At 39.1% G+C, this 18,670-nt stretch overlaps 1 long non-coding RNA gene across 1 annotated transcript; it reads right to left on the reverse strand.

Moving 5' to 3' along the window:
- Window positions 1–1,277: 1,277 nt before the first annotated feature.
- Window positions 1,278–14,279, reverse strand: LOC106515493 (uncharacterized). The gene is made up of 3 exons (XR_001310017.1): window positions 13,367–14,279; window positions 12,759–12,859; window positions 1,278–1,954 (listed from the first exon to the last, which is right to left on the reverse strand). It is a non-coding gene; the product is annotated as an uncharacterized LOC106515493 (long non-coding RNA).
- Between the last annotated feature and the right edge of the window lie 4,391 nt (window positions 14,280–18,670).

An 18,670-nucleotide genomic window follows, 5' to 3' on the forward strand; every position in this document is an offset into this window, starting at 1 on the left:
TGCAGCGATATGACGCATTAATGCAGGATACTGGCAGTGCTACCTAAAGAGGATGTACAGAAGACAGACTGGAATAATCCTGCATCGATGTCTCCTGGATTTGTGTGTGTGTGTGTGTGTGTGTATAGTGCTGAAGTACAGAGGATTGTGGGGGTGGAAGGGGATGAGGAAAAAGTCTGCCAATTTAAGGACGAGAAGGTAGAGGAGCAGACAAGAAGATAAGGAGATTGGGGCACATATACAGAGAGCTGGAAGCCAGGCAACGTTTAGGTAGATAATGAAGAGGACCTACGTCAGAGGCTGAGGAAGTATAGTCTGTCCAGTTCTTTATTCCATCTGTGGTGCTAAATAAGAGCCCGAGACGGAAGAGGAGGCAAAAGGGAGCACATGTGCAAAAGGAAAGAAAGCTGGGGCATCTGGTTCCATTAAGGCCTCGGAACATTCCTTCCTTGTGTTCGGCTCTGGCTGGCAGATTTTAAAGGGACACATTTGCTCTCACATCTTGCTCCGGACTTTGCCCTCTCTCTTGAAGTTCAGTTTATAGCTGCTGAGGGTCACAGGCAGGATGTGTTTGTCTTTATACAAGTGGTTCCTTAGCATGAAACTTTTAATGAGAAAGTGTTTTAAATATTTTTAAAAATTAATACAGCACAAGTTTCAAGGCCTCCAAATCAATAAGCCAAAAACAAAAAAAGCTTTTCCCTCTCTCAAAATGTATCTGTAATGATGAAAGTGAYGGGTTTGTTTCAACGCAAAGGAAAATTGCATAAACAAATTTTGGCTAACGAATTAGTTCAATTTTTCCCTTAAATTTTCAAAAAGGATTAATCTCTCATGACAGAAATGAGGAAAAAGCAGCACCTTAATGCAACTGTAGGATGATGCAAACTAAGTGAAACTTACAATTGAGCTAATATTGTGCAACATTACAGGAACACATCATTAAACTAAAAAATAAAAAATAAAAAAAAAACCTGAACTGCACCACAAGCATAAAAACTAAGCCAGTATGACAGACGGCTCCCCTGATGCAATGCTGTCGTTACATGATACAGCAGGTGTCATGGTGTGAATCTCAACACATGAACATGCTGCATAAGTGACATGGTTCTCAAGCTCAGCCGGGGACTCCACCCATTATTTCATCCGGTCGTTATCCCCGTGTCACTCTTGGGAAGGAAACAAGGTTTTCGGTGGAAGGGAATAGCCAACCACAACAGTTCTTCAGCTGGCAGCTTTAGCTGGTAAAGAAGAACATAAAGCTTGCCAGTGAAGAACTGCTGTAGGTCAGCCAATGAGCTGATCCATCAAGAAATGTCCACAGATGAAAAGAAACATTTGCCAGTTTACATTTAAAAATATGAATTGGTATGTTGTCTTCAGCGAACCACCATACATAAAGTATGCATTTTTCTTTACATTCACTACTACTCACTTTTCAGCTGTCAACCAAAGAGTTTTCATTTTACATGTTGATTTAATTCTAATAATAACTCAAATAAGTGAAAACCGTTATTGGCTTTGTAGATTGCACACAAGTATTTCGCTTTAGTTTGTGCTTTTCTGGCAGTTTTGCAGGATTCTTAGACATTTCATATTCTCTGTTCCGTGTGGGATTTGCCAATGAAAATGTAAGAGTTAAACTGCTTGGACTAAATGCAATTTAAATATAGAAAYWTTACAGCTGCCTGTAGACAAAATGTTAAAACTTGTAACCAACTCCAAATCAAACCTCAAAGTTGTTGAGTCCATAGCGTTGACCCCTTAAAGACAAATGTTTGGGACATTTTTTAAACTGAATTCTTGGCAGATGGAGCCAGTATCTAGCAACTGTTACATGCTCCATCTTAAGACGCTTTCGTGTTGGCTTCAGCTTTTGGCCGTAGCTGTTGCTGCTTGGCACAGAGAGGCCCAACAGGCTGCTTCCTTCTTCGCCATCTTCTAAAGTAAATCTCTTGGGAGAAAAGGTGAGAGAGAGAGAGAGAAAAAAAGTTACAAAATATGAAAACCCTTACATTCTTTTGTCTATTTTTACACAATACTGAAATTTACAGTACGTTTAAATGTGCATGAAGGCATAAAGGAAGAGGTTGACAGTAGAAAACTGGCCTGCATCAAGAATGCCAGCTTTCGGTTTAAACAGTCCTTCGGCTTTCACTCTAATTGAAGACAGAAGTATTCGCTAGCTTAGATTAGATAGGCCGGCCTCTGCTTACAGCTTGGAACTCCTGATAGAAAACAGCTCCTGTCCTTTGGGGAAGTTCAGTTTACAGCCGTCATGAAGGGTTGAATGTAAGAGTTTTCTTTTCGGTTTAGACACTTCTACTCCCTTGGGTGTGTGGCAGTTTCACMAACATGTCAAGTATCTTCTCATTTCACCTCGGCAAAAACCACATGAATCTGGATAGATGTTTTCAAGAAATTATGCCAGAAGGATAAGAGATCTCAGGATTTGGAATTTCAGAGATTAAAAGTGACAAGAAAAGACACTTTTTTCCTCTTTTCCCCCTCAGTGTGCCACTTTAACATGCCCTTTTAGCTGGCCACTGTAATACTTCTGGGTCGTCCAGGATTCGTCTTGACTGGCTTCTGTTCAGCTGGCCTGACTTCAACTATTGCAGTCAGTCTGTCTGAAAAGCTTTTCCCTAGCAGCATTTTCTTTCACAGTTCAAGGACGGGACTTTAGGCGAACCAGCTCTCGGCAGCACAGCGAACTCGGCAACCCCTAGAAACTCAGCGAACCCTGCTCTGAGTAACGCTGAAAAGCTCTGGACTGCAAACACACACACACACACACACACACACACACTGGTGTTCCAGTGAGACTAGTTTGAGAAAAAATTCTGAATGGGCTCTTGGTCTTGATCCGGTTCTGAATCCAGAGGGATCCATTGTGAGTGTGTAATATTGGAAATGAGATCTGGGGCAAAGGCTCCTTATTTGTAGGTATTGAGTTAAGTTACCAAAAGGCACCCGTTAGCACCACTGGCCTTAATTGTTAGTGGGATGATAAAACATGTCTATAGATTAAAAAGGCAGGATTTGATTAAATGCTGCGGTTCTGAAGATCAAAACAGGATAGATTAGAAGAAAAAAAAAAATAATGCAACAATGTCTTCATGTAAAAATTAAATCTTAAATTTAGTACAAAAAATATTTGCTGAACAAATTAAGAGTGAAACGGTGGAAGTATTTGATTCATCCAACTCACCTTCGCATCAGCCTGCTACGCTGCTGCATACATGTGTTTCACATTAAAATTCCAATTAAGAACCGAAGAGTTTCAACTCTAAGTTTCAGAAAGGATTTCGATTTGACAGTACAGGAAGTCTCGAGTCAGTAACTGTTTAACTTTAATCCCTCATTCACACATCTGTAATGTCTGGACTCTGAGAAAGTTAAATAGAACCCAGGTCTCTGGGATTATAAACTCTGCATTCAGTTTTGTATTTTGTGCTTTTGGGTTGGCAAACTGCGTCTGCGAGTAATGAAAAACTGTTCATTAAAGCCGACCGGATTCTTCCCTTTCAGGATCAACAGTTTCTAGATAGAAGCAGTGTGAAATCCAAAATTAACACCTTGCAGTCTTAGAAAATGTGAGCAATAAGCTAATTAAGTGAAATTAGCGTTAGCATTGTGCCAGAGATTTAAAGCTCTTACATGATCTGTTAGTGCTCCAAGTAGGTGATGGGAATGACTCAGCTACTTTCACATTAAACTTTAACTCAATAGCCATAAAAATGGCTGACTTGGAGCAACTTTAGTGTTTTCTAAAGTTGATGAGCTGTGGAGGCCATCTTGAAACAGCTCGTCTTAAAATAATAATAAAAAAAAACAGTTAAAGATGGACACTCAGGTTATGGGTTTTATCAAAATTCATCCACTGGTTTACAAGATATTTTTGTACAGAGACACTTATGCAATTGCACGATTGCCCAGCTTTCAAAGTAACAGGCAACAACAAAACACGCAGTTTGGATCTGACTGACAGTGTTTACATGCAGATGTCTTGAATCAGAACCTTAGAAACTATTTTCCAAGTGAAATATCATAGGACCCTGATGTCATGCTAATTGTTAGCTGTTGTATCGAAACACGAGCTAAAAGTGATTTATCTTAAATACCCTGAAAAGGTAAACTCAACATAAAACAGGATGTATTTTTATGAAAGAAGCTAAATTTTACTTTTAAAAGACAAATAAAGTGAATAGAAAATTTGACCGTTGCTTAAAAATGGTAGTTTGATGTAACAAGGATTTTAGACTGGCAAATATACTTTACATGAAACATTAAACAGAAAAGTAATGTGATAGGAGTAGAAAAGAATTAAATAGACTGAACTACAGGTCAGATGTCTACTACTGCTACAAGCAAAAAAGGACTGGCAATGACCACAAAATAACAGATGCTGTGTTTCCCCTGTGGCATCACAGAAATCCTGCAACTTGTCAGTTTAGATTAAAGCTCAAGTAAAGGAAAAACATTAAAAAAAATATTTAATTTAGGGTTATAAAATTAACTTAGAAGAAACTTTTACTCTAAAACCGGCAAAAATGTATTTTTTTAAAACAAGGCATTAAAATCCAACTCAGCACAAACTTAAGTCATGAAAAATCATTTTAAACTTTTGGCAAGCAAAAACAAAGCCTGCTGTGAAAGATGTGTCCTGTTAAAATGTACTTTTCAACCCCTATTATTTCTTAACTATGCTCTCACTCCGCTCCCGTTATGTTAGGTATGCACAYAACACGTACACTGAGGCCATCCCAGAGAGGAGAACACAGTGTACCACAGCACTGATTTACTACACAGAGCTGATGACTCCCATGACAATCACAGCCAGCCTAAGCAACAGGCTGAAAACAGCTTCATGTACAAGACGCACACAGCGAATGTGTCTTAATGATCTGGACACGGTTTGCTGTGWGCAAGTCATAAGTTAAGTCCTGGAGGACGTGACCAGCTATTTTCAAATTAAGTCATTAGTCTGAAGTTAGAAATCTCTTGTGTGCATTTKATTTCACCACGCAGTCTCAGGAAAGCCTAAAAACAGTTCTGCAAAACAAAAACCAGTACAGCAGAGTGATGCTGAGTGGGGATGGAATCATTGTTAACGCAGTGTTTAGATGAGTGCAAAACCTAAACCTAAACATGTGCAGGGTGAAGTACAACATGACCTGGAAGGTTTGAAATGATGAAGCTCACCCACAGACATACAAGGTGCTCCCTTGGAGGAGCAAACAAAAGCTCACTGCAACGCAATTCCTCTGGGGTCAGTTTGGGATTTATMGTTTCTCCTAGTCGAGTTGACATTAGCAACTCTTTAAGCAAAAGGAGTTTTATAAACAGATTAAATCTAGGAGTATCTGCAAGTATAATCTCTGATWTTGGCTTATTTTGCAAAAAAAGACTGGATTGCAGAATCAGAAGCCCCTATATCAGCCACCTTTAATGGTTTAAGATATGTTGATTAATGTCAGAGTTGTAGCAGTTTTAGTCAAACCATGAGTGAGTCAGTGCATGTTCTGAATAACTTAGCTAATACATCAACTTTTCTCTTAAAATCCATTAAGAACTGACTGTTTTTAAGTTATTTATATTTTTAATTATTTTTAATATTTTAAATTTTTAATGCTTTTTATAGCATTTTAAGGCTATGGCAGCAATCTTAAGTTGTACTATTGCCAAATATTGATCTGTTCTAGATGTATAAATATATACAAACAGGAATAAAAAAAGCATGATGTTTATTTGAGATAAGTTGCTACATAAAAATAAAATATTCATACGATGTGCTTTTCTAACAAAAGTATACCATAGCTGTAAAATATATAGAAAGATTAATAATTTTGCTCCTTTCTAAAAGATTAATAAYTAGATTTTACAAAACACCAACAAGCATAATATTTCTTAGCTGCAGTTATTTTCTTTTGAAAGCTAAAGACTTTGCAGAACAAATGTTTGCTTTGTAACAGCAAACTTACAAAACACCAGAAGTTATTTCACAGCCAAAGTAGGTCTACTTATTGCACAACCCAAAGTACACACTGTCCTGCATTAAACATTCTCCAATGCCACACACACAGTGTAGGAATACAGTACTAGAAACCAGTTATTGCCATAATATATAACTGGTTTTATATATTTTTTGTAATCTGCAAAATTAACAACCTGCAGCTGAATGAACCCTGAGTTTTAAAATGATTCTTTTGAATATAGKATACAAAGAAGAAAATAGAACACTGTTATAAGACACACACAAAAATCCCTATTTGTTATAAAAGTTTTAAACTATGTAAACAAAATTTATTGATACTACCAAGCAATCTGCAAGGTACGTCCTCTGCTAAATTCAAGGCCGGCACCGCTGCCTCTAGCATCACAAGAAAAGCAATTCCCAAAGTTTGACAGGTTCTGTCACCCAGCCTGCAGACATACAGTATATCCTGACAAATGAGTCTTTAAAAAAAAAAACTGCATCCCTCAGTGTGCACTCTCTGCATGTTCACACACATTAGTTGGATCAGCGATTTTAATTGTATTTGCCACAAACTACAACTGATCATTTTCAAGTACACACAGATCAATTTATCAGTCAGTGCTTCGCACATTTGCAAATAAATAAATAAATAAATAAATAAATAAAAAAATCAAGAATAACTTAGGAGAAATAAAACTAAATATGCACACATACACACAGCTGTGGTGCAATTCTAGTGTGCAAATAACAGCACCTTGTCAGAGCACGTTTATCATTCATGCAGCTGGCTTCTCGATTTATTCAGGAAAGAGTAAACAATCTGAAAGTGACCGGAACCCATTACTGTGATTATGTGAAAAGGTTTAATGTGTGTGGATGAGGTGTGCGAGTGATCAAACACATGCGTGAATATAATGTGGTTTAGATGTGAAGAGGTTTATAATGTTTTAAAGGACTTGTGACCACCTCTTTSTCCACATTGGAAACACCGCGTCGGTGATAAAATGCAACTCGACACCGCTGACAGGCAACCAGGGAGCAGATAGTTTGTGTGTCAGGGAGCGTCACATGAATGCGCATCAATACGGTGTACCCTGTTTGTGCCTGCAGCTGTGCTTTACTCAGATATGAATTAAAGATTTAAATGGAAACCAGTTTCAGGTGGAATGTAGGGACTGCAGATGGTGGAAAATAAGACCTAAACTTTGTAAAAAAAAAACAACAACAATGTGCTCCTCATGAGAGGGTTTGTCTGGTGCGTTCTTGCACATGTAGGAAACATCCAGTAATGTTCCAAAGTGTCGTAATAAGAGGTTTTTCTCTCGATTTGGGGGCCAAGGCTGAAGGGTTTGGGTGGGGAAATGAGGAAAAAGTCCACCACACACACACACACAAATCTCAGTATCTGAACTGGGCTTTTCTCCCTCTTTTTAAAAGTACACACATGGTCACAACAATCTGACAACAATTATGCAATGGCTTAATGTTTGCTCTTTTTTAGGTTTTCAAAGGCTCTGTAGTGTTTGTTCAAGGAAGATRGGGGTGTCAGCTGACAGGAAGTCTGCAGGTGGGAAAGAGGAAAAGGAAATGGGTTCTTTCAGTGAAGTCCTTCTCCGCTTCACTCAGGATTTAGTCCAACAAATCTGTGCCCAGAAACTGGTCCAGGTATTACAAACAGATGAGACAATGATGCAAGACTATAGTTCTGTGCATTTTGCGTGATTCAAGATTCTGGAAAAGACAGAAATCTTAAAGTTTTATGGGCAAACAGATGAACAACTTAAAGAGGTTGGAAATGCAAAGACAGGGAGACAGAGACATGGAGGCCTGGAAGCAAGGGTGTGAACACTGGATAAAGMGGACCAAGATAAAGACAAGATTTGTGCACTTCCTCCGGCTGTCATCTCCCTTCCTACCACTGGGAAGAAGTGTGTCAAAGAGTGCATTGTTTCTCCCCATGTATCCGTTGTGCGCTCATCCCATGCTCCAGTTTAATGCTTCTGTGGTCCCCACGAATCCTTTTTCTTCCTCTCAGTATATACGTGACGCCATTCCCTTGAAACTAGCAGTTTAGTTAGCCTGCTGAAAGACAGGAAATGCCTGTCGGGCAAATGAATAAGATGTGGCAGCTGCCTTTACATGGTACGAATCCAGAGAATCTCCACAGTGTCGTCCCTTCATCCTCCCAGGGAACAGAAAGACATAAATTATTGAACTAAAGAACGGCCACATTTACAAGGTAAAACCTGCACTTTGAATAACTGTCCAAGAATCAGACTTTTACCGCCCAGATTCTTTTCCATGCTTGTTTGCTTAATTTTGCACCTTATCTTCTAGCTAAAAATCAAAAGCCATCTACAATATTCAGTTTTGCAGCCCCTCTTGAGCAGGGAGACATTAATGATGTCCCATCATCAGAAACACAAAGGGGCTTCCAGGGTGAATAAATCAATTATATATAAACAGGGTTTAGTTTTAGTAAGGAGGACAATATTCGAAAAAAAATATCACAATGTCAGTATCTTCCACAGCTGTGCAGGAATTTTTTATTTTTTCATATATACATACACACACACACACAAACTCAGAAGCTGCACCTTTTACCCCTTTCTTAAAAACTAATGACTCTGCTGCCACAGTTAACCACAAGAAGTCAGCTTAAACTTTCACCTTTGTAGGGACAATTTTTCCATTTTGTCCGACGTCCAATCACTCGTTTCCAGCTGCTGGTCAGCTAATCTGCAAATCTTTGCATGTTCAAGCGTAAGATCATAATTAATGTGAAGCTTCTGATTTGATCATGACAAACAAAAAGAAAATGTGAGAGCAGGACTGTTATCTGTGTGTGTGTGTGAGTGTGTCCCCTGCTGTACCCAGATGGCCCAAGAACACAGAGTGCTAAGCTAACAGAGATGAGATAAAGACAGAGTTAGTGGGCTGGAAGAACACTGCGGTCCGACACCCTACATAGAATTAACCCAGCTCTACTCTATCATCATTCGATGCAAAGCGGTGGACGCTCACAAAAATACACATGACGTTTCAGTCATTGTGCAGGTGCTTACAGAGTCTGTGCCTCGGAGATTATACCCAGTCACTTTTAGTCTGAAATGAAGGTCCTGCTGATTGGATACAAAGCCTCGTGACGAGATGGTAATTACTGACACGTGTACAAAAACCAACAAGCTGAAGTATTTTCCTCAGTTTCTACAGCAAAACCGGCATTAGTTCTTATGCAAAATACCAAGTTAAACTTGGTAACTATAATAAGTTATTGTTATTAAACTTCTGACAATTACTTATAATATGGCTTGCCACAAAAAAAAACCTGACCGTGTACCAATCAAGCATGCAAAAACACTGTCAGATGTTAGAAAAGTCATGCAAATAACAAAAAGAGATTTCATTAACCTAAATTCAAACAAAAGCTACAACAGTTGTGTAACTAGGTCTCYGTCAACCTACTTATTGATACTCAGTCATCTCAGGGTCAAACCTCAGTTCAGCATAGTCCAAACTCATCCAAGTATACTAGTGTCTGATATGCAGGCCAAGTCCATCTTAAATAAAGTATGTAAGCACAGTATTCCAATGACACTGACCAGTGATTTCCCCACACTTTACGCCATGTTTGCCTTCAACATGATTGTTATGCCTTCCTACCTCTTCTCCACCTTCCCATGTTCTTCCTTGAGCTCCAACCCTTTGACTGAGCTTTTTATTCCCCTTCTTCCCTTTTCCTCCTGTATGATCCGTTTGTCCCTTTGATATCATCTTCCTTGCGCATTTTTCATTTTCTTCTCCTCRCCCAGCTCCGGTCTCACTGAGTCTTTAGGTTGGTCAGTTCAGCGAGGCCGAGTTACATTCCTGGGATGCCTCTTACATATGGTCCACATTCCTGCTGGTCTGCAGTGAGGCCCACCGCTACACACACACACACACACACACACACGGCTCTGCAGAGACCAGCCCAGAGCTGAGCGAGCTACCGCATTGCTTCAGCCTCAAAACACGCAGCTTTAGCTCAGTTTGGTTCAGACAGCGCTCGCACGATGAGGCCCTCGTTAAAAAAGTCTGCAAACCAAAGCTCAGAAGCCCAACCCAAGCCTACACGACGGTCACGCAGTTCTCTTTCCTCGCGCACGGACAGCTTTAATTTCACTTTTATGTACACGAGTGCAAGTACAACGAAACGCGATAGTCATGTTATTTAACTAGGCCACTCATAGAAAAGTGTGTAAAACGAAACCAAAGACACTCCTTTTAGAGAAAGTTGTACAATTCGGGTTAAATTTCCAGGAAACTGCTTGTAAAAGTTATTGCCCCGTTTATCTAAATCAACTCAAACAAGYGCAAATTGAATACTTACAGTAAATAAACCATCCATTTCTGGGGAGGAATGTGTAGAGAGTAGGTGTGCATTCAGCAACAGCACATACAGTTTTAAGGTTTAAATGCCASACTGAGTCCTGATAACAATCTCACTCCATAAAGCAAATGCAACATAATMTGGGACAAAGTAGGAACGTTGTTAGAAGACCAGAGAATTTAGACAGTGGGGATTTGGGATGYTTGAACACTGCAGTATACAGGAATACTGYACAGCCTTTCTTCCCAAGAGCTTAAATAAATCGACTCTTGTTAAAATTCACCAACGTCCACAAAAATCTGATTTCAGACTCCACGATCCCATGCTTTACCAAGGTGGAGAAGGGAGGAGGCTTGGTTGGAGTTACAGGCAGAAACCCTGCACTCAGCCTACACATGCTCCAGTATGTCAGGGTTCACTTCCCTCTTATCATTTACACATACTCGTTTTATGAAAATGTGCACATGCAAGCACATCGTACCACCTGCCCCCTACGTGAGACACCTACAGCATGGCAACTCGGCCACAAATTTAGTTCTCTTTAGAGGCACGAAGCTTGTTTTTAAATCTCATACAGCAAAAACTGGACATTAAATAGAAAACATTATCTGTACGCTCAAGATTTTTTTTTTTTGCTAGAACTAGTTAAATCAGGCCTCACAACGCTGTCTAGGTGTGGCCACTGAAATTGTGCAACCTCACTGCAGCTACTGCATTTCCACCGCAGATCATCCTGTCTGACTGACCTTCAGTCGGTGTTCAGACCTGTCCGGCTACAACAAGTCACTCGATTGATTGGTCATCTTTATGATCAAGGTTTAGAGTGAAGTTGTGCATTTTACTTACATCGTCACAGTTTCTGATCAATAACGGTGACAAGGCAAAGAAAAAAAAAAGTTCCAGATCTGTTTGTAGGGGGTTTTCTGACAAGTTACAGAAAAAAAAAAACTGCTTGCCAAACTGATTTCTAAATATTTCATAAAAATGTCAAATCCTTGTTTGCAAACGCAGCACAACTAGAGTAAAATCCAGATTTGCAACGTGTCATTTCCCTGTAGATTAAAGAGCACGAACAGATTCAATCGTTGCCTCCGCTCACATGTCCTTTCTGTGTGTCTGAGGAGTGGCTCTACGGACGTCACTGCTGGACAGCTGCATTAATCACATCCAGCAACAGTGATAGCATCTGTACCAAATAACTCCCAACACACGCACATGCACACAAACACGCACACGCACTCACTCACACACAAACATAATTTTAAACAAATAAAACCCAGACAAAGCAAATATTCAAACAAGACAGGGAAAGGGAAGTAAACAGGTCAGAATAGGATGTACATATGGTACACATTCACTGACTGGATACTGTAGTGGCTAATCCACTTATTTAGAGACTTCAYTGAATTAAAAAAAATTAATAAAAATATTGTATTCTAAATGTAGTAGTTCCTGCTTGAAGCGTGGGTGGGTCTATTAAACAGGTCTGGTTATTCAAACGAGTGACATCCAGCCTTTTCAGATGTGTCCAGCAGTGGCACTCTTTTCAAGCAGTCAGCAGAGTCATGTAAAATTCATGACTAGTAGGTAAAGAAAAAAAAATACAGCTGCCGGCTGACTAGCTACTTCTAAAGGGGGGGAGTTCTCAGCTCTGAGCTGCTAATGAGCACCTTGAGAACATCTCCACCATCAAAACGTGCATCTTTCTAAGAGACGTACAGATTTAACCGGGATCGTCAAATGGATCCTTTATGGCAGTGGTCCTCAATCCAGGTCCTCGAGGGCCACCATCCTATGTGTTTTCRTGATTATTCTGCTCCAACACATCTGATTTGAATGAAAAGATGATTAACAGGCTTCTGCAGAACTTGAGGAGGCAATTAAGTCACTGAATCAGGTGTGTCGGAGCAGGAAAACAAGCACAACATACAGAAAAGGGGACACCCTTGATTTAGTGCAGCAGTTATGAATAAGGTGAGGTGTCCTGAAAGATCCGAGCCCCCCGTTTACATCAGCATCCCTCAAAGTCTGGGTCAGAAATGATTGCTAGGAAATCATTTTCATATCAATTGCAAGAAAATATATGAAAAATATATTGATGAATTGATTTAAAAATACATTATGCCTTTGATTATTAGGGATAGTTGGGGTCACACTCCCCCCCAAAAAAAGAGTCATAAGGTGAAATACTTAATAGATGCAGATATGCAGGTATAGATTTTCCCAGCTCTAGATTTGGTGCTAAAATGAAAGTCGACTTGTTTTCAAAACTTGCAACAGGTTGACGCTCAGTTAACTTTGAGACGTGTCAAAACAAAAACAAATAAAATTGTTACATTTGGAAAATACAAACAAACTGCAAAGCATGAAAAGCAAGGAACATATTTATTAACCTAAACCTTGCCTTACCTTGAAAGATCATTACGCAGAATCAAACCAGTGGAGATTTCTGGGAGGAAGATCCTGATTGTGCCAAATCTGGGTGAAGACAAGATCTGCACCTGGAGATACTGAGGAGGAGAGGAGGAGTGGTGGGAGGAGACAGCATATAAGACAAGCTTGAAAAAAGGGGAAATGAAAGACGCAGAGGGCCCAGAGAGAAAAGAGGAGGAGGCAACTCTTCACATCCATGTTGCGCTGCAAAGGGTGGGGCCTTGAGGAATGCACTGTATCACGAATTAAATAAAGCCCATTAGACAACAGCAGGGTCAGACTGGCCGTGCCCTCAATCATCATCGAGTTAAACGAACAAATAACGAATTCGAATAACTAGTACCTAACGACTTCCTGCTTTTCAAATTTAATTATTGACAACTGTAATATAAATCAACTTTATATCTTCCATTCAGCAGGCGGACTAATTAAAAAAGGACACACCCGCTTCACGCTGGTTACACAAAATAAAAAAAAAACTATTCATAATCGAATATTTCACTTAAACTCTGATAAAAAATGGTAACTTAACCTCCCAGTGAGACCTCTAAATATCAGTAAAAAGTTGTTAAAATGTCACTTACTTCGGTTCCGGTCGGTCCAGAGGCTCCACGTAGGCTCGCTCAGGTGTTGCCGGACAAATGTGCGCATTTTGTGCCGCCGTAAAGACCCAGAGTTTAGGACTTCCTTCGGGCTGTTTCAGACTCCCTCCCCACGCCCAGCTGGACCGTAGCGTTCAGTCAAAAGCTGGCTGCCGTAAAGTTGCCACGTTCGTAATATTATACTCACTTTATGAACTCGGAACGACGCGTAAMTGTGTGTAGATTCAGACGTATTAAGTGCGCAACAGTCCGGTTAATCACAGCGATGAGGTTTGATAAAGATTTGTTAGGCCTGGGTTCAGCCCAAATATTATCCGGTTTTTGAAAGGGTTTTAAAAGCTTATATAGCTGCCCGCTCTCTACAGAGATAGGTTCTGGAACATTTTCAGTCCCGGAACCATACAAAAAAAAAAAAAATATATATATATATATAATATAGGAACAGAAAAAAAAATCCTCAGCCACACCTTAACTCTCAATCGTTCTCTCTCTCTCTCTCGCTTTCTGTCACTTTCTTCCAGAGGTTTCGACGAGACGCGGCGGAGTTTAAACCCCGAACTGGAGGAGGCATAAAGCCCATCGAGCCGCTCCGGTGTTAACATTCAACGCTCAGGAAAAACGGTACAAAGCGGTCCAGTCAGTGTGTGTGTGTGTGCATCCATTTGTCCGGTCCCACCCCGTGTGTGTGCGCTCTCCGCCACTCGAGGTTCCTCCCCGGTCTCTCTCCTCTGTCCAACTCCGCTCTTCAAACCGGCTTCTCACTCCGATCAGCTGGCAGAGACGTGACGTCGGAACACTTATCCGTCCAATCAGATATGAGATAGAAGAATGGTCGCTGACCTCAGTGATGACGATCGACAAATTCGACCAATAAAGGAGCTGATTTCTGTCAGGTTAGGGCGGGATGTAAGAGGGCTAACCAATGATGTTAAACCCGCCCATGGAAGGCGTTTCCTCCCCGGACCTATTAGGTGCAGGGGGTATATTACGTGTGAAGTATTAGGAACTTTTTACAGCAGGATAGATGAAATTATTATTATGTTTGAAAAAGTTAGAAACAAATTGCATTAAATGATACTCACAGTATGTGTAAATGCAGCACTCTTTGTTTGTTTTAATCCTCTTAAATATTTCCCCTCTTTATGGTCTCTTCATTGTCTCTACAGTGTCTTTCAAATCATACTTTTTGCCATAGTTTAGCTGATGCTCTGCTAGCATTACTAGCCTTTTGATATATTCAGCCCTTTGGCTATTGTTTGGGTTTTAGTCAGTCTTTTGCTTATTTTGTTTATAGTAGATTTAGTTATTGCTATCCATTTGCTACATATATCAACCTTTTTTTTTTGCTACTTTTAGTTAACCTTTTGTGACTTTCAGCTTTTATGTTGTCTTACTTGTAGCTAATTTTAGCTGTATTTAGCTTCTTTTAGATACTTTTAGGCTCTAGTTAGTGTTTTGCTCTTTTTAGCTCATAGCTTCTTCAGAATATTTCAGCAAAATCATTAAACACTCAGTATTCAGGCTTTAATTTAGCTAAATAAATAAGAAACAACAACAACAACAACAACAATAATAATAATAATAATTTATAATTTTCACACCAGATGTCAGAGAGAAGTCCTGTCCTGTTTTGTTCTGACCTGTATGATCTTCTAGTTTGGATCGCTGAGCAGTCCAGGAGTCAAATAACAGAATAACCACACATTTAACTGAATGTATACTACATTTAGAAAGCTGTTGTAGGTGTTTTGTTACTTTCAACTTTAAGCTAATTTTATCATAATGTTTCATAAGTTAAATAAATGTTTTTTATTTAAGGTGGTATAATTCGGAGTGGTACTTTTATCAGTCCTGAMATATTTAAGACAACCATTTGGACTGGTTTAGTCTTTTGCACTAAATTTAGAAGGTCTCAAGAGTAAATTTTTCCCAAAATAAATTGTATTGAGAGCTGAAGTTCTTGCCTTTTCCAGGCTCAGACAGAACAGATTAAAAGCCGGGTCAGACATGTGACAGCACACCCGCTAAGCAGTGCCTCCTCCTCATATTCCTCCTATGGGACTCATATGAATTCTCCAGACTGAACCCAAAACGTTCAGCACCAACATCTGAACGACCAAGATTCCTTAAGCATTTTAAATTGTTTTCCAGGGTTTTATTGAACCTTTTTTTTCCAAACAAACACAACATTCCTGCGGTTTGGAGTAGAGTAGGAGTCGGATTTAACCACCACAAAAGTGAGTGAAGGAGCCGACGACGACTTATGCTCCTCTGGAATCCTCAGTTGCTTTCTTGTTGAAGTTGCTGTTCCACACTTTGGTAAGGAGACTGGAATGCGCAAAAATTTCCCTTCAAAAAATAAAAAGACAAGGGAGACATTTGTTTGCCAGCTGTGGACGCCGTTTTTGTCTGAGGACAAAGATGATGTGATCTAAAGAGGACTTCGTCAGACTGCTGTCCTGAGACACTCACAATAAGATTAAAGTATTCTATGTAACATGAAGTCAAACTATATTTATTTGATTTAAAGTGATATTTCAGATTATCAAGTGTCATTTCTGCAGTACACAGTTACCTAGAGAAAATGTGTTTTGTGAAAATGCAGTGGATGCTGAATGACTGCTGAAATTTGCTAACAATGCTAAAGTTGAGTTGTGAAATCTTATGAAATCTTATAAAATATTTTTAAGATCAATCTCAAGTGCCTGGAATATAAGTTGGGACTTTCACAAAGCAGTGCAGGAATGCAGCTCACATGAGTCAGGAAACTTATACCAACTTATGAAAACTTTAAAGATGTTGAAGATGGAATTGAAAGAATCAACTGGAAGTTTCTTCAAGGAGTATGCATACTGTAATTCTAACAAACTGATCAAATATATAACTTTTATTAGCAATTTAGACATAAAAATGATTCATAAGTTGGCACAAGTTGTCTAGTGTGACAGGGCCTTCATCAAAATGCTAACCAAAAGCTAAAAATAACAAAAGACTAATGGAAGGCTGTGGCAATGTAAAGTAACAAGCTAAAATTAGCTTAAAGTTAAAAGTAACAAAACACCAAATAGAAACTAAAAGTAGCAAAAGACTAGCTATAATCTTGAAATAAAAGAAAAACACTTGACAGAAGCTAAAAGTAGCAAAACACTAAATAGCTAAATGTAGAAAAAGGCTTGCTTAAACTAAAAAACAAAAACAAACAGATGAAGTGAATTTACTTAAAAATACGTCATCATGAAGTGATCTTAGATTAAAATGAGATTTAAAAAAATCATATAGTTTGGTTACATAGAATCTTAGCTCGTCTGTGTCTGACGCACTGAGCAGTGAGATAAACAAAAATAAAACGCACCAACCCATCCACCCAGCATAATTTAAAACAGCTGTAACACATTGTCACTTCGACACGATGACGCAGCTTTTATTCAAGTGCCTGGAATATAAGTTGGGACTTTCACAAAGCAGTGCAGGAATGCAGCTCACATGAGTCAGGAAACCGGTCCTTCCTCCTCTCAGCCTGCCTGTATGAATTCAACCCACTCTGAAGTTTCGGTTTCCTCCATGGAGCAGAATGCCACCGCTCCTTTTTCCGTGTATCTGTTTACTCAAAGCTCACCAGGGCAGGATGTGCTGTTTAAAAGCGTCTGTCCAGYAAAATATCACAACTGCACAAGTTTTTCATCATAGTCAGGGGAAATGCAAGTTGTAGGTGACTGTGATGTGTTTCCAATTGAGGTAGATAATTAYGTTTGCCTGTGTCCCTGTGTGCTCTTGCTCATTGTGAGGTAAATATTTTATGAACCAATGGATTTCAGAAAGCAGTCACTGGATGTACATTTACAAATGATCAATCTTTAGATTGACCGAAAAGATGATTGCCATGRCTAATTAGTTTTAGAAAACACAAACAATGTCTTTAACAGTGAGGTAAAGTTTTATGTGGTTAGATCTCTGATTCATTCCCCCAACATAAATGAAAATTACTAGGACAAGTGTCAACACTGGGCTATTCAATTGTTGGTCCGCAGGCCACATTCGGCATGTGGGTAACTTTTTATTTTATTTATTTTATTTTATTTTATTTTTATTTATGTATGTAAAAATTTATTCATTTCATTTGTAATAATTATAGACACAACAAAGAACAAAAAACATGCAATCAAAAATAAAATCAAATAAAATGAAAGGCAGCAGAAGAAGAATAAATCTTATAACTGCTCTATTTTATCCCCAGAATATGTTCAGAATGAAAGTAAAGCACAACAAAATCAAAACAACACACAAAAAACAACAAAAAACAAAAGCTAAACTTAAAACACCAACTCACAAAACAATTTGCATGGATTCACTTATGCTTCTCCATATTACAACTCCAGTCTGGCCCATATTGGGGAACAGCTCCTGGATGGCTCCTGAGCCAAGCTGTGGACTTTTAGTTGAAGAATCCAGGTTATTGCCATCTCWCTGTTTGAGATCTGACTCCCAGTTTTTGGACCCTCCCATGCTGCATGTTTGGAACCAGTGTCTGTGCTCTCACAATGAGGCTTCCTGCATTTTTTCCATCACACAATCATAGTTTTTCATGATCTTTCTTTTAAGTATTACAGCTAAACAAGTYGGAAAAATGAACATTTTTACATTCATCAGCAAGGCAAGAACTATGTGAAATATCAGGGGTCAAAAAATGTTTTTTTTAATTTTAAGCAAGAACAATACTTTGATTACTTAGAGAGGGTGGGACTTAAACTTATACAGGTACAAGCCAATGAGAGTGCAAAGTAATATGTGTTGTTGGTTATTCCTAACACCTCATCAGATCTTGGAAGCCAGTGGTTCTCAACCCTGGTCCTGAAGTACTCCTATCCAGCATGTTTTACTTGTTTCCCTGCTATTTAGCAGGTCTTCACAAGATTGTTAATCACTCATTCATTCAAACCAGGTGTGYCAAATCAGGGAAACATCTAAAAATCACTGCTTTAAATGTTGACCAACACCTCAAGAGCTTCTCTGAGCTTGATGAGACATTTTCAAAATATAATATTGACTCAGTTTTATGTTTTTTTTAGTATTACCTCTGGAAGCCATTAATTATTTGCCATTTATTTGTAAATAAATCAGATAACATGTATTAAAGCAGTGATTCTCAACCCAAGTCCTCAAGCACTCCTTTCCTGCATGTTTAGATGTTTCCCTGATTTGACAYACCTGGTTTGAATGAATGGGTGATTAACAATCTTCTGAAGACCTGCTGAACAGCAGGGAAACAAGTAAAACATGCTGGATAGG

This window comes from Austrofundulus limnaeus, unplaced genomic scaffold (genome assembly GCF_001266775.1).
Source record: "Austrofundulus limnaeus strain Quisiro unplaced genomic scaffold, Austrofundulus_limnaeus-1.0 Scaffold29, whole genome shotgun sequence".
NCBI lineage: Eukaryota > Metazoa > Chordata > Actinopteri > Cyprinodontiformes > Rivulidae > Austrofundulus > Austrofundulus limnaeus.